The sequence below is a fragment of the Balaenoptera borealis genome, assembly GCF_965194805.1.
Source record: "Balaenoptera borealis genome assembly, chromosome: 18".
In the NCBI taxonomy this organism is placed as follows: domain Eukaryota; kingdom Metazoa; phylum Chordata; class Mammalia; order Artiodactyla; family Balaenopteridae; genus Balaenoptera; species Balaenoptera borealis.
In genome coordinates, this window is record NC_138877.1 from 8,720,551 (window position 1) to 8,736,120 (window position 15,570).

The 15,570-nt window shown below is 47.5% G+C and overlaps 1 long non-coding RNA gene across 3 annotated transcripts in view; it reads left to right on the forward strand.

Moving 5' to 3' along the window:
• LOC309616100 overlaps positions 1 to 15,570 on the forward strand; it is a 41,019-nt gene that overhangs the window by 21,534 nt on the left and 3,915 nt on the right. Inside the window, exons 2-4 of one of the 3 annotated variants that reach the window (XR_014237275.1) lie at positions 6,311 to 6,357; positions 9,581 to 9,794; positions 11,777 to 15,495. This is a non-coding gene — a long non-coding RNA (uncharacterized lncRNA). Of the gene's footprint in view, positions 1 to 6,310; positions 6,358 to 9,580; positions 9,795 to 11,776; positions 15,496 to 15,570 lie in introns of those variants that run through there. The other 2 variants (XR_014237274.1, XR_014237273.1) reach the window with 2 other exon arrangements.

Genomic DNA, 15,570 nt, shown 5'->3' on the forward strand with positions numbered 1-15,570 from the left:
TTGAATGTTAAAAAGTCTCGACATTTTCAAACGGTATTGAGTCTTCATTTGATGCTCATTTTAAAAATCAAATTTTCTTTAGGCTGAAAAAAGGTTTACAGTGAAGGTAGCGTTCAAGAGCTCATGTTGCCATCTAGCAAAGTTATGAGTTGTGCCTGAGAGAGAAGTAAGTTTATTTATGAAGTAGAAGCACTGGCTCTGCCTGTTTTATCACCTAAGGTCACCTAACCACTCTTTGGCAGCTTTCAAGGCCTTCACAATTTGCATATTTCTTTTTTTTTTTTTTAACATCTTTATTGGAGTATAATTACTTTACAATGGTGTGTTAGTTTCTGCTTTATAACAAAGTGAATCAGTTATACATATACATATGTTCCCATATCTCTTCCCTCTTGCATCTCCCTCCCTCCCACCCTCCCTATCCCACCCCTCTAGGTGGTCACAAAGCACCGAGCTGATCTCCCTGTGCTATGCGGCTGCTTCCCACTAGCTATCTATTTTACATTTGGTTGTGTATATATGTCAGTGCCACTCTCTCACCCTGTCACATTTTACCCCTCCCCCTCCCCATATCCTCAAGTCCATATTTCTTGATGGGCACGTATCCCTGGAATCGGGGACACGCTCAGCATAAGGGAAGCTACACTGACGACCTGCTGACAAAGACAAGGGAAACTTGATTCATCATCGTTGTACCAAAAAAGGCTGTCTCGATGAGTGACTATCCTTGGGCTTCTTTCTTTATTGCATCCGGCCCAGGATTACACACTTAAAGATCATTTGATAATAATACTCATCAGTGTTGCATTCAGCATACTAAGAAATCTGTTTCTTTTTTTTAATTTTTAAAAATTGAAGTATAGTTGATTTACAATGTTGTACCAATCTCTGCTGTACAGCAAAGTGACTCAGTTATATACACATATAGGCATTCTTTTTTCATATTCTTTTCCATGATGGTTTATCACAGGATATTGAATATAGTTCCCTGTGCTATACAGTAGGACCTTGTTGTTTATCCATCCTGTGTATAATAGTTTACATCTGCTGATCCCAAACTCCCAGTCACTCCTTTCCATTCTCCACTTCAAACCCCTTGGCAACCACATGTCTGTTCTCCATGTCCATGAGTCTGAAGAAACCTGTTTCTTAAGAAGGTTAATAATCTACTTTTATACCCTTTCTAAGCTATTTGCGCATTGCAAGAACCTGAACGGATTTGTAACTATTTCAGGGTTAAGTGACATCACTGTTCTGGTCTTTTGGCATATCTACCACTAGAATATTGTAGATACAAAATAACTCCCTTTCCATAGCCTGGACTCTTGCCACAAAGACCTCAATTAATAAGGTCTAGGCCAATCATGTCCAAAGCATCCCTTGTATGTATGGATTAGCTTTTAACCTATGCATCTAGAATGATGCTAGTTATGTGCCATTCTTGGGAGAACTGAAAAAAAAAAAAAAAAAGTCCCTCGAATTATTTTCTGTGCTTAGTGGTACAGATGAGGAAACTGGGCAGAGATGGTTACATAAGAAGTGGTATCTGGGTGAGATTAGCATGGGGGTAGTGCTATATTTCCCCTAGGACAGCCCTGTTCATTTAATTCACTTATTTCGGGCTGACTATAGGGTAGACAGAGTCCTGATGATAGGAAACTTCTAAGAGAGAAAAATGTTGGTGAGAGAGCTTTGGTGTATCAGCATAGAGCAGAACTCAAATTTTTCCACGTCTGTGTAGATCAGAAACCGCAGTAAGTGAAGTGCTTCGGAGTTCTTCCTAAGCAAACTGTAGTTTTCCCCCAGAATGTCACAGGAAGTGCTGCTGGTGATTCATCAGGTTAAACTTTTCCTCCTTAGTCAGAAAAAAACGAAGCTGCTGTCCACTGTGAAGGCCCAGTGGGTTCTGGGCCCTGGGGATGGGGTGGGGTGCAGGGGGAGCGGGAAGCAGGCTTGTTTACTGACCGGTCAGAACATTCCAGCCGTGAGACTTGAATGGCTGCTGAAGAACATAGTGAAAACCTCAACCCATGGAAATTTTCAATCCAATAATAAAAATTAAATAGGCGTGGGGTATAACTTATCAGAGAGAAATAGGTCAGTAGAGCTGCCTTCCTGTAGGTCCTCATACCAGCCCAATGAAGGCTGCCTATTTTTTAAAGTTGGGAAAGACGCCCATTTTGCCTGACCTAGTTTAAATCAGTCAGTCAACATGTCTCATGGACCCAGAAGCCCCAGAACTGAGTGGTCATCTGGTCTACCCCTGGCCTCCTCAGCCAATATCTTTGAGGTATCATCTCTAAGGAGGTGCTGGAGTAGGACTGAATTAGGTGCTAGAGGCAAGGAGAAGGGAAAACAAATTGGGGTCGTAGGCAAAGCTAAGAATATTCTTTCAGCCACGTTGGGAATTTGACAACCTAACTAGAAGAACCAAGGCAAAATACATGGGAAATGATTTAAAAGTACACATAAAGAAGGCACGTAGAACACAACCAATATTTCTGCTTTCTGACCTTATCCTGGTGCTTCCTCCTATTAAGATCACTCGCCTCCCTGCACGTGGGAGGTGGGCGAAGTGGTACAGCAGGCGGAGGTGCACAGAGAGAGCCCCCGTCCCGACCTGGCCATCATTCAGCAGAGAAGCTGGCTTTCCATGAGGCTGCACGCACGCCATGCTGCAGAATCCTCTCCAGCTGGTCTCCGGCCAAGCTGCCTCATTGGTGATACTGAGCAGGTTTTATGTAAGAGTTTCAAAGCTGCTGCTGTTGCTGCTGCAGCAGCAACTATAACCTGGCCTTTCATGTCTCAGTCTAGACAGATGCAGGGTTGAATAAAGGCTTCCTCCAAGCCCCGTGTCACGTTGGCCATCTGGAACGTAGCCGACCACTCATTTAGCAAATTGCTCTGTTTAAATGCAGCTGCTGTGTCTCAGTGTTTTCTGCTACCAAGACAGATCGCATGATTCCTCTGCCTTCATTTATCTAAGCCGTTCCTCTCAATCTGCCTGGGAACTTAAAAAGCCTGTTAATGCATGACAAGGCACTTGACCTGCATGATTTCAAGCCCGGAAGGAGCATTCGTCTTGTGCTGGGCCGTCCTTTCCTCAAAAGCAAGGGCACCTTGCCTGTGCTCCCTGTCTTAATGAAAGCCTCCTTTATTAAGAATCCCATTAAGCTCCACCGTGCCCAGCTATCCAACACTGTAAATATTACCCTTTAGAAATGCACCCAGAGGCCTGGCGCAGGCAGCTGGCCTGGCAGCAAGTAGGGAGGTGACCTCAGACCTCTGTGGACAGAAAGGTGTTGCTTGACAGCTTGGTGCCTCTCTCCTTTTGGAAAGAGGGATTACAGTCATTAGCAGATAATGTCAACAAAGCCCCTGAGATGGTTTGAATAAGAGTTGGAAGCAAAATGATTTCAGACTAGCAATGAGCGCTCAGGTTTTGTTTTGTTTTCTTTTACGTTGGTTTTCTTTTTTCCAAAGGAAAAGGAAAAAGGGGAACCACCATGGCTAAGCAGTTTATTGTCAGGATGTCACTGGTCACCGCAGCCTGGTCTTGATTATCATCTGCTGTTTATCAAGCAAATAATCCTGCTGTGACCACTGGTTTCACCAACTGCTTAACTCATTTGGGGTCACAGTATCTTTAAGTCTAGAAGTCAGAAGCCAAAAAAGTGAGTGTTTATTAAATAAATATCATGTGCTCCACCCTTAGCTAGGCCCAGTGGAAAAGAAGAAAAAAAAAGTACAGTAAATGATCTTTGCCATTGAATCCTTTAGGAGACAAAAAGAAACAAATACAGAGTATTTAGCACAGGGCAGTTGGGAGGTAAGTGGGCTTTGGAGTCAGATTTCCTGGGTTCAAATCCCAGATGCAGTTTGGGGCAAATTCACCTTCTGAACCTCAGTTTTCTATCTGTAAAACTGGGTGGACATTTATTTATCTATTGGAGTTATTTTTAGTAGAGATTGAATCCATTTTGTACATTGTAAGGATTCAACAAACCCTACGAATGGTAGTTAAAGGATGCACAGTCTTGACTATAAATGCTAGAGGAATTCAGAGGGAATGAAGAACATTTTGGACTGGGAGAAACAAGGCAATCAATGGATTGGCTAGATCCTGAAGGAAATATAAACTCTGGGTAGAGGAAGAGATCTGATATGAGCAAGACATAGAGACAGGGGGCAGATTAGGAGGCAGGGCAGCTGGGGGGACCAGACCGGAGGGGAAGAGCTCCCACTTTGGGGTGTAGGGGTGGAAATGTTGAATGAATGAGGAGCCCCACTGATGGAGAATCTTGAAATCAAGCTAGAGGGTTTTTACCTAATCTAATTGGTAACAGAGAACCATCATGATTTCTTTAGCAGGAAAGTGGCAGAGGGAGAGCCGTGGGTTAGGAAGACTTACCTGGTGCCAGGGAATAGGGTCGTTAACTGGAGAAACCGGGGCTGGGAGACAGGGTCCAGGCCCCGCACTGTTCCAGGCCCGATGGATGAGGGGTTAAGTGGAGGTGGCCCCAGGGTGGATGGGGTGGAATAAGGGTGGTGCTCCTTTCCCCACAAGACAGCCCCATGCCTAGGTAAACACAGGGAGGGAGGAAGGGAGGGAGGGAGGGAGGGAGCGAGGGGGAAGGAAAGTGCAAGAAAACCGTTTTTATGGAGCACCCTTTCCGAGCCGGGCTTCCTCAGCCCTTCTCATTTTATCCAGATCCAACCATAGGTCCTCAAGACGCCAAGAGACTAGCAGGCCCTGGGGCTACGGAGCCTCTCAGAAGGGGAGCTGTGTTCCAGCCCGATGGGCTAATCGGTGTGGCTTATACATGTGGAGAATGTGACATCCTACACATGCAGGGTCGTGTGGGAAACTGCAATCCCAGCTCGGGATTCAGGGTAGAGCTGCAGACACGGGCGCCACTAGCTTAGGGAAGACAGCTCAGCTATGATACTACAGGAGCATGAGAGAAAGAGAGACTGTGTGTTTTGGAAGAAAAGAGCAGAGGACTAAGACCCCAACCTTAGAGGCACGAGGAAGGAGCTGAGAGGGGCAAGGAACCAGAAGACGCCATGGGAGGAGGGGTGTCCAGGAGGAAAGAGCTCATTAGTAGCTGAACATCCAGGGAACTCGGGGAAGATAAGAGACTGAGACAATTGCATTTGATGTATTAGAAATGGAGCCTGTAGCGAGAAAAATGTCAGTGGAGGAACAGGGAGACAAGCCAGATTGCAGGGCTCTGAGGAGGGAACGTGGGGGAAGAAAATGACACATTGACTAGGAGAGATGTGGAAAGAGGGCAAGAGTATACTGTGATTTCTTGAAATAAAATGAGTTTCTAAATGGTACTGTAATCACAGGAAAAAGTGACAGAACCCAGTGACACTAATGTAATTCTCATTAATAGACTATGCACTGGAAAAATATTACAAAAGACACATGATGCAGAATTTTGGGTGTATGTCATAATAAGGTTAAAAGAAACCAAAAAAATAACAACACACTGAGATGCCTTTTGTATCCAGACTGAGCAAGAAAATGACATGACCTACTGTGAACTCCACAGACTGTGAACTCAGCTAAGACCATAGCTCGATCCAGCGCTAATCCACCTGAGCTCAGAGACCACGTGAAATGTAGCAAGCCCAGAGCTTATGCCACTTAAGACTTCTGTTACCTTCGGCATGCCATTCAAGCTCTTTCTGCCTCAGTCTTCTCATCTGTAAAATGGAAATAATAAAATCGCCTACCCCAGAGGATTATTGTGAAGATTTAATGAGATAAGGCATGCAAAGCAGCTCATTAGAGCAGTGCCTGGCACTTACTCAAGGAGATATTTCATCATGGGACACCATCAACAAACTAGCAGTGTTGATTTCATATGAGAGACAGCAAACTCTGCTATTCTACACGGCCTGCTGTTATGCAAGTGTTTTTCTCTGTGTCAAATGCTGTTCCAAGTGCAGGCCACTGGGAGAAATGTCCCGGAGTGATCAAGGTCCTCCAAGTGCATGGTCACATGCAATAAGGAGCTCCCTGTGACCCCGGTCTGAGCATTTGGACAGGGCAGCCTGTCCAAGCTCATGTTCTGCTCAAGGTTATGGCAGCTCCACTTGCTGGATATGAAAGCCCAGCTGTTTGGCGAGAAACAGAGACACCTGAAAACTATCCACTCCCTTTTAAATGGAAAAAGATTGCTTGTTGTTTCTGCCAAGGGAACACAAGCGTTTAGTGTGCAGGAAATAAATGGAATGTGTTGGCTTTTTACTTCTGAAGGGAATTTATTTTTCTTTTCTTTTTTAAACTGTGTTGCAGGGATGTGTGAACATTCTGTTTTTGGCTTCTGTTGGTGAACTATTAAGGTAAATATTGAAGTTTAAGTCTAATTTCTAAATGAAGGGGAATAGCACTTTTTTTTAAAGCAAGGACATAATCTCTTTATGTAACTGTTGCCATGGGGTAAAAGAATAAACCCAGAAAATGCTCTTACGATAGCTTAGGGGTTGGCTTTGCTTTCTCTTCTTCTTTCTAATTTTCCCATTTCCACCCCCTGCTGTACTCATTTGCCTGCTCTGCTCTGATGTTCCCCTCTCCTGGATACCACTACGGACCTCCAAAGTTGGTACATTTATTCATTCATTCAAGAAATGTTTTCTGAGCATGGATCAGATCATTCTGCTGTGTTCAGAGGATAGAGCAGTGAAACCAAAACTAGCCACAGAAAGTCAGGATGGACATTGCAACTAAACATAAAATCTTCAGAGTATCGGGTAAAACATCATCCGCCTGTGTCAGTCAGGGTGGACACACTGCTGTAACAAACAAGCCCCTACATTCAGTGGCTTCTCACATTAGAAATGTCTTTCCTGCTCGTGTAACAGCTCACTGCCTGTACTGGGTGGGTGGCTTCCATGTGGTGATGCAGGGACCCAGGCTCCCCTTGGGCCTCGGATCCTCTGCATCCAGGTGGCATTTGAGGAAGAGATTGGGTCCTGTGGGGGATGGTTTGGGCTATGCCCGGAAGTGCTGTGGATCGCTTCTGCCCAGATTCCCAAAATCAGGCACATGCCACCCCGATTGCCATGGAGGTCAGGAAGGGTGAACAAGCACAGAGGGAGACGGGTTTGGTGAGTTGTCAGCCTGTCATTGCCAAGTAGCCTGAGAAGGAGGTACCAAGAAAACAATACACCGTATGTCTCCTGGGACATTTCTGCTGCTGGCACCGAATCCCCTGTCACCAGGGATTTCTCTCTTCCCATCACCTCTCCCTTTGCCCCTCTTTCTGCTCCTCTTTGCCACTGGCGGGCCCGCTGAGTCCATCTCCTCACAGCCTCTGGGAGAGGCCATATTTGCCTGGCTACAAACGTCACATTGGGAATGAGTCCTTCCCTCCAACCCAGCTTTTCAAATTCCTCTCCCACCTTCAGCGCTCAGATCAAACCCCGCCTCTTCCACGAGGCCTCCCTGATTGCTGCACAAAGCCCTCCCTCTGCAACATCATCATCTGTCCCTGACCCAGGCCTTTCTTCTTCACCTCCTCATTGGGCGCTTTTGTAGATACGCCTCGTCTTTCCAACAGACTTAACGCCACTAGAGAGGGTAGCACCTGCCACCCAGCAGGAGCTTGAAACATGGCTTCGAGAGAGGAGAGTGAGGTGATGGGACACAGCAGCCCAAGCTCTGTCCTCCGAGGCTTGGCTGTAGCCAGATCCTACGGCTGCCCCGGTGTCCTCATCCATAACCCAAAGACAGTAATGTCTGCACCACCTTTCCTCCCAGAGGGGCTTTGAGGTTCGGATGAGGTCATTCAGGTGTATCCAGAAGGAGGGCAAGGAAGGTTAGTCACCAAGTGATCTGACCGAGAGGCAAACGTGAAGTGTCCTGGGGGGAGGGGGGGCTCAGGTGGGTCCCAGCACCTGCCAGGGAGCAACAAACCCCCATGTGTGAGTGAGACAAGGAGGTGAAGGGGTGGCCGTCTGTGGGGCTTCTTGGAAATAGGAGGTGTACTCTGAAGTCAGTGGGAAGGGGTAAGTCTGGAAGGAACACCCCTGACTTCTGGCACTGAAGTTTGCAAAGGAACAGGTTTTGCAAACAAGAGAAAGAGTTGGTAAAATCACCCTGTGGCCGCATTCAGACTCAGCTTAAACCCGCACCGGACGCCCTAAAGACGAGCACAGGTGCGCCCAGGACCCGGACTTAAGTAAACCCGGTCACTGCCCCCTGCCAGTTTTGCCTTTGCCCCAGCCTCTGGGTCCCCTCTGGGATGTCACTCAACCTAAAGGGCGGCTCCAGGCTCGGGCACGGAAGGGCCTGCTGAGTCCCATGCTGACTCAGCATCTGTGAGATGTGGGGCGGAGGGAGCTGCGGAGGAGAGAGGCCTCCCCCCGCTTGAAAACGTGGGAGCAAATACAAGCGGCAGCCCAGACTTCCAGAAAAGGCTTAAAGTTAATGCTGAGCCCAACACCACAGCTTAAATGTAAATCCCACCCTGCCTCCAACGGCCTCTTGATGAGGAGACACGGATTCCTCTGAATGGATGTAACACTGGTTGATTTTAAACTTCTGGGCTAATGAGAAAACCACAATCTCTACAGAACATTTAATTTCTGCTTAAGCAGAAGCCAAGTGGATTGAAATCCAAGCATCTTTGCTCTTTTGCTCATTTTTGGAAAATACCGGAAAGACAGGTGCCGGACATGCCTCGTCTTCACTCTCTCCCAGCTAGTCCTAGAGATGACAAGTGCGTGCTGTGATCAGTGGAGAATCCCAGGTGTGTGGTTGAGACCCCTGGATGGGGTGAGACCTCATGGCCATGTCCACACAGGCAGCGGTCAGCAAGACCTGGCCGGCTCCCTCTTAAGGGAGGTCACACACCCCACTCCCACTCAGGAGCATGTCACAGCCCAGGTCCCTCTGAGGAGGGGCTCACACGCAGGTTCCCTCTCAGGAGGGAGGTGACACCCCAGGTCCCTCTCAGAGGGAAGGTCATACCCCACGTCCCTCTCGGGGGAGGTCACACACCAGGGCCTCTAAACCTGAGGTCCTTCTCAGGGGGAGGGTCCCACCCCAGGTCCCTTTAGGGGGAAGGCCCCACCCCAGGTCCCTCTCAGGAATGATGTCACAGCCCAGGTCCCTCTAAGGGGAGGTCACACCCCAGGTTCCGCTTGGGGAGGGCATATCCCGGGTTCATCTCAGGGGGAGGTCCCACCCCAGGTCCCTTTAGGGGGAAGGTCCCACCCCAGGTTCCTCTCTGGGGGAGGTCACACTCCACATCCCTCTCAGGGGAGGTCACACCCCAGGTTCCGCTCAGGGAGGGCATATCCCGGGTTCATCTCAGGGGGAGGTCCCACCCCAGGTCCCTCTCAGGAATGATGTCACAGCCCAGGTCCCTCTCGGGGGAAGGTCACACACCACGCCCTCAATCACTCAGGGAAGATGTCACTCCGGGTCACTGCGCTGTCACTCTTGTGACTGTGGGCCCTCAGTAGATGGCTGTCTTCGGCCTGTCACAGCGACACTGGGGACACAGGAGCATGGAGGTGAGGGCCGTCCTGGTGGAGCATTCAGAGGCCGTCTCACTTTCAGGTGTGGTGAATCCTGACACACGAGCTGCAGCGCAGGCACACAGAGATCCGCGGAGGCTCCCAGACCCAGCAAGCCCTCCACCGACACTCGGCACAGACGCCCTAGAGACACCCCCCAGGACTCCCGCGGGTAAAGGTGCAGACGCTCGTGGATGCGCCACGGTCCTCCACACCTGCAGAGGCACCTTCACGTTCACCCCGTAGACGCCCGACAGGTACTGTCAGTCACACTCACACACGCCCCGCCTTCCCCCTGTCGCCACACAGGCGCTTTACAGGCACCCACGTCCTCCACAGGCACCTCCAGGTATACCCCAAGCCCCCTGCGACAGCGCCCCACGGGTCTCCCCCAGATTCCCACGCCGGTCTCCCGGTTTCATCCCACCGTCTCCCAGCGCAGACACTCACAGACGCCCTAGAAAGCGTTCCCCGCCTCCCTGTGCCCCGCGCAGGCCCGGCCCTGTCACCTCCAGCACCGCTCACAGGCCAGGGGCACACACGGTGCCCCCCGACCCCGCGCACGTGGGCAGCCTCACACCCAGGCCCCGTGCACACGCACGCACAGAGCCATGTCCACACCCGGACACAGCCCGGACGCCCAAGCGTGTCCGCCCCCTCCCTGCGCTGCGGCGCCATCCGCACAGACAGACTCTCAGCCAGACCTCGCAGAGACCCCCTGTCAGACACGTGGACGTGGAAGCTCACGGGCCCAACAAAGGCAGACGAGACACAGGCGCCTCACCTTCACTTCTGCCATTTGTCATTGCAAGCGCTCTCCTGGCTGTCATCTTGAAAATCACTAACAGACCTTTAAAAGCTGTTTAAAGACAACTGAGAATATGGTGCAACCCTCTCTGGTCCTGGGGAAGGGGACAGAAATCTGCTGAAATGAGATCAAATGGTGCCCGTGAGAAAGTCAGCGAGGGGACACCTCCCACCACGCCCTCCAAGAGTGGCCAACAGAGCCCACAGACCCAGGGGTGGCTTCTGGGACACGCTGGCCCCTTTGTCCCCCAGTGGCCTTGTCAGGAAACAGTCTGTTCTGACCCCTTTCTCGCGGGAGGCTTCATCCTGCTCTCAGAGACAGCTTTTCCTCCCATACAGCCCTGCAGCTGGTCTCCGCACAATACAAAAGCAGAAGAAAAAAGAGGTGTTGCTCTAAAAAAATCCTCAAATTCTCTTAGAAAATAGGTGCTTCCAAAGAGGGGTAAATTGTGCCTGTTAGAAGGAGGAGGGCAGAGACAAGGAGATCAAAAAGAAAACCAAGAGGATGGATAAAGGGGCTAGAATGCAAGAAATAGCCCAGACCAGCTGGTGGCCATCTGGGAGCTGCAGAGAAAAGGAAGAACAAAGTTGCTGAGTTTCTAGCAAGTGGGTACAGTTTATCATGAGAGGAGATTACTGCTTTGAGGAAGTGGAAAGAAGCCAGGGCCGTTAAAAAAAAAAAAAAAATCGAGTGGTTTCCCTAAGGGTTGGATTGCAGTGAGTTTGCTTCGGTCTGAAGTCAACTAGTTAAGGACATTATCATTTGGGGGAAAGTTTGGAGGTTAGGAGGCATCCAAGGTGTAGTGATATAGAGACTTCACCTCTGGATGTCAATGTAAAAATGGACAGTGGAGAAAAGGGAAAGATATCTGGATATACCTCATACAGATGTTTTTTAAACCTCAAGTAAGACCATAAAGAAGGCCAATGGCTATAGGATAAGCAGTAAATTATTGTAACCAACTCTTTTGATTTCGGTAAAAATTTGAGGTAAATTGAATGTGTTTGCATAGGGGCTGTCTATAGACGGGAAATACATAAATTATAAAATCAGTATGTACTGTGCAATATAGAAAGACCCGCCCCACAGAGAACTGAAGGACGGCGTGTCTGAAACTAAGCTCTTTGTGTCTTTGCCATCCACCAAAAATTAGCATGTCTTCTCTCTTCCTCCGGACCCGGGGATGGCACCACTTAGCTCCCACATCCAAATAATTGGTCACCATATCCTGACAACTCTGTCCCTTTAATAACTCTAACCTGGACCCTCCTTTCTCTCCCCGTGGCCACTGCCCCATTCAACCTGTCATCATTACAGCAAACTCCTAACCGGCCTCTGCGACCCTAATATCGAATCCCTGCACAGCGACCTCCAGATTTTCATAGGGTGGTTTTGTAAAAAAAAAAGCAGATCTAATTTCTCTTCATTCAGTATTTGTTCTAGGTGCTGGGATACATTGGTGAACAAAGCAAAGATATCTGCCTGTACAGAGTTAGCGTTTAATGGGAGGAGAGAGACAATAAACATAATGTTTTGCATGATATCTTGGAAGGTGATAAATGCTGCGGAAAAGAGGAAAAAAACAAGCAGGGTACAGAGTATCAAGAGTGCCGAGTGTGTGTGTGTGTGTGCCTTTAAGTAGTGTGGCCAGGATAGGCCACAGTGAGAGGCTGGCATCTGCTCAGAGCAGGGGATGGAGTGAACTCCATGAATATCTGGGGGAAGCACATTCCCTGTAGACACAATAGCCAGAGACATGCCCTAAGGTGGAACGTACCTGGAGGGCCCTTGTACCAAGAGCAAGGGCCATGTGGCTGGAGCAGAACAGATACAGGGTGAGAATGGAAGGGGTGCAGAGAGCTAAGGGAGGTTGGTCACATGGGCCTTGTAGCAGGTGGACCCACTGCAGGGTTTTAAGCAGTGGGTGACCTGCTCTGACTTCCATACTGAACAGTCGCTCTGGTGATGATGGTGACCAGGGGTAGCAGAAGAGACTGTGAGAGACCGTGCTGTGTCTGTCCTGCTCAGAATCCTGCAGTGACTCCCCTTTGCTTTCAGATAAAATCTAAACTCTTCTGTGTGACCCACAAAACACTTCAGGATGAGGACCCTGCTTCTTTTTCCAGATTTATCTCTTCCTGGCGCTTTCACACCCCCAAGCCCTGCCATGTTCTGAAGCAGATGGGCTTCTAACAGGCATCCTCGTCTCTCATGGCGCCATGCATTTGTGTAGGTGGTTTTCCCTGCCTGAACACAGTGCCCTTGTGGGCCTTCACTAAGCATTTCTCCTCAGGGAAGCCTTTCTCTCTTCTTGGAGCCACGCATCCCCAAAGCAGTCTGTGCGTAGTTCAATGATTGGGCTTATAGCCCTGAGTCAGAATGTCCTGTCCCCAATCTGTCTCTGTCACCAGACTGGGAAATCCTAGAGGACTGAAATAGAGCTCTTATTTCTGAGTCCCTAGTAGACATGGATGAGGGATGGATGGATGGATGGATGGATGGATGCTGGCTCTTTCATCAGATCTTGAATCCTAGGGATTTCGTTTTTAGTTTAAAATTAGTTAAGCATTAGAAATGCTTAAAAACTGTCTATGAGACATTAACTTCTCCGTCATGGAGGAGATGGCTGCAGGAGTGCACTCAGGTAACTAGTTGTGAGCACGTGTACATATCAACCGCACGTGATGGCTGTGTGGCTGGAAAGTTGAATATAAGAAAAATTTGTATAAATGGCACCTAATTTGCCCATTGACCAAATATAATTTCATACATGCTTTATTTTCTTGTCAGGCTGTTTAATTAGCAGTAGCTCACGCTGTGACTTTACGTTCCTTAATACTCATCTTTCCCTGCCAGCCGCTGTCAGATATGTCATTTGGCTGCAAATGATTGATCTCTGTTTGGCAGAATACTGAGGAGAACCCTTTCGGAACATGAGAGTCTTTCCACAATACATAAGCATCTCTCAGTGCCTCTTGTTTTCTGGTGTTGTCACCATCCAGTTTGGGTTAGCTTTAGGGTCTCCTTTTTTTATCTTGAGAAACGCTGGAACATGCAGACCATATGTGTTTGACCAGAAGTGGATTTCATCCCCACCTCCTGCTGTTTTAGGGAGGCCTAGGAGGCAGTTCCCTGACAACGACTAAAGACTGACTTCTTATCACCTGTAACATTTTGATGACAGAACCAGAAGATGCAAACTTTCCCCCAGGTGTCCCTTCTTCACCAAGGCCATTCCTCCACAAAGTACAGAGTAAGCTGTATGGAAAATGAAACAGAAACAAAAGCACATTTTCTCAGAGATATCTGGATATGAACATTACTCCAAGCCTGGAATAAGCATAATGTAATCAGAGTTTTAAATGAGTGGGAAAGTCCCAGGTAGGCATCTTATCTAACTGGTGACCACCCCAGTAGAAGCAGAAGCCTCTCTGCCACATACCTGAGAAGCAGACATTCCAAACTGGCTCAACCCTTCCAGGAAAAGGGAGCCCCTACCTCACAAGGCAGCCCTTAAAGATGTGGATTATTTCCAAATATTAGAACGCAGTCCCTTAGGTGATTCCAAAGAGGCGTTCCACACTTCCAGGAAACAGAGCAGGCTGAATTCCTGCATCTACTTTTATTCCCTCCTAAATAACACTCATCTAAACAACAGAAAAGGGATTTTTTTCCCCTTGAAGGCACAGCCCCACAAGGATGGGGTGAATGAGAGGAAACGGCAGCAATAAAATTTGAAAGTTGGAAAGCAGATAAACAAATGGTAAGTGACTTAGGGACTTAGGAAACCCCAAAAAACTAAATCCTTGGATCAGCTGTGGGAAAAGCTGAGTCAACATATTTCATAAAGCAGAACCCACATCCTCACCGCCCCAGGACCAAGAACTGACAGCACTGCCTCCTAGATTGCTGACAGCCGTACTTTCCCCTTCTAGGCAGGAAACAACGACACAATGCCTTTATTCTCTTCGGAGAGAAGAGATGAAATCCATTAAATCCGAAGATGCCACTACAGAAGAAAATCCAGAGAAAAAAAGAATTCTTGGATATTAAAATTGTGATTTAAAAAATTTAACTTAATAGAATGGCTGGAAGATAATATTCTCCCAGAAAGTAGAATAAAAAGACCAAAAAATGTGAAATAAAAGAGAAAAGATAAGAAAACCATAGGACCAATCTGGGAAGTACAATATCCAAATACTAAACATACAAAAAGAGAAAAGAGAGGGAAGAAAATAATCCAATAAATAGTTTGAGAATAGTTTCCAAAACATTGAGAGCAAAGAGAAGATTCTAGAAATGTCCAGAGGAGGAAAAAGTCAGTTCACCATGCATAGGATCAGGACTCAGTAATGGATTTGGACCCCACCACGGCAGCGCTGGGGGGCTAGAAAGCAGTGGATCGATGCCTTCAAAAATGTAAAGGAAAATTGTCTCCAGTGTTGAATTCTATACCCAGGTAAACTATTATTGAAATTTGGGGGTAGAATAAAGTCATTTTCAAAGATGCAAAGTTTCAAAAATGTACTTCCCATATATGTATCCTTCTCAGGAAACCACTGAAGGATTTTCTCTATAAAATGAGGGGGGAAACTGAAAAAAGAAGAACCAGGATACAGGAAAACAGGAGATGCAAATGGCACCCTCAGGATAATGGTGAAGGAAGGACCTGAAGGGCAGCAGAATATATCACCCCAAAATATGCCTTTTTGCCATAAGGATTATATCAGGCTGATTATTTTTAAGAAACAGCAGACACAGGAGAAGCTCTGAAAGCCAAGTAGAAGTTACCCTTTTGTAAGAGCATTTTACATGTATAAGGGAAATCTTCATTTGTAGGGGTATCTCCTTCTCTGTACTGGGAAGGGGAGGATGGTTCTAAAACCCTAGAAATACTCATCAGGAGAAAGCAATGACTTAATGACTTAATGACTTAAACCTGCGTAATGACCTTACCCTTGTTTACTGTTCTTTGCCTGATAATCTCCCATAACTGGCTCCTCCACCCACATCTTCTTTTGTCTTTAGCTGAAGACAGTATTTAAGGTGATGACTTGGGCCATTTGGGGGATTTACTCAGTTTTTCTGTGTATCTCCCATGTATACGGAGGTATACATGTTATTAAATTTGTTTGGTTTTCTTCTGTTAATCTGCCTTTTATTGTGGTAAGGAGGGTGGGGTCTCAGCTAAGAACCTAGATGGATCTAGGAAAAATTATTTTTCC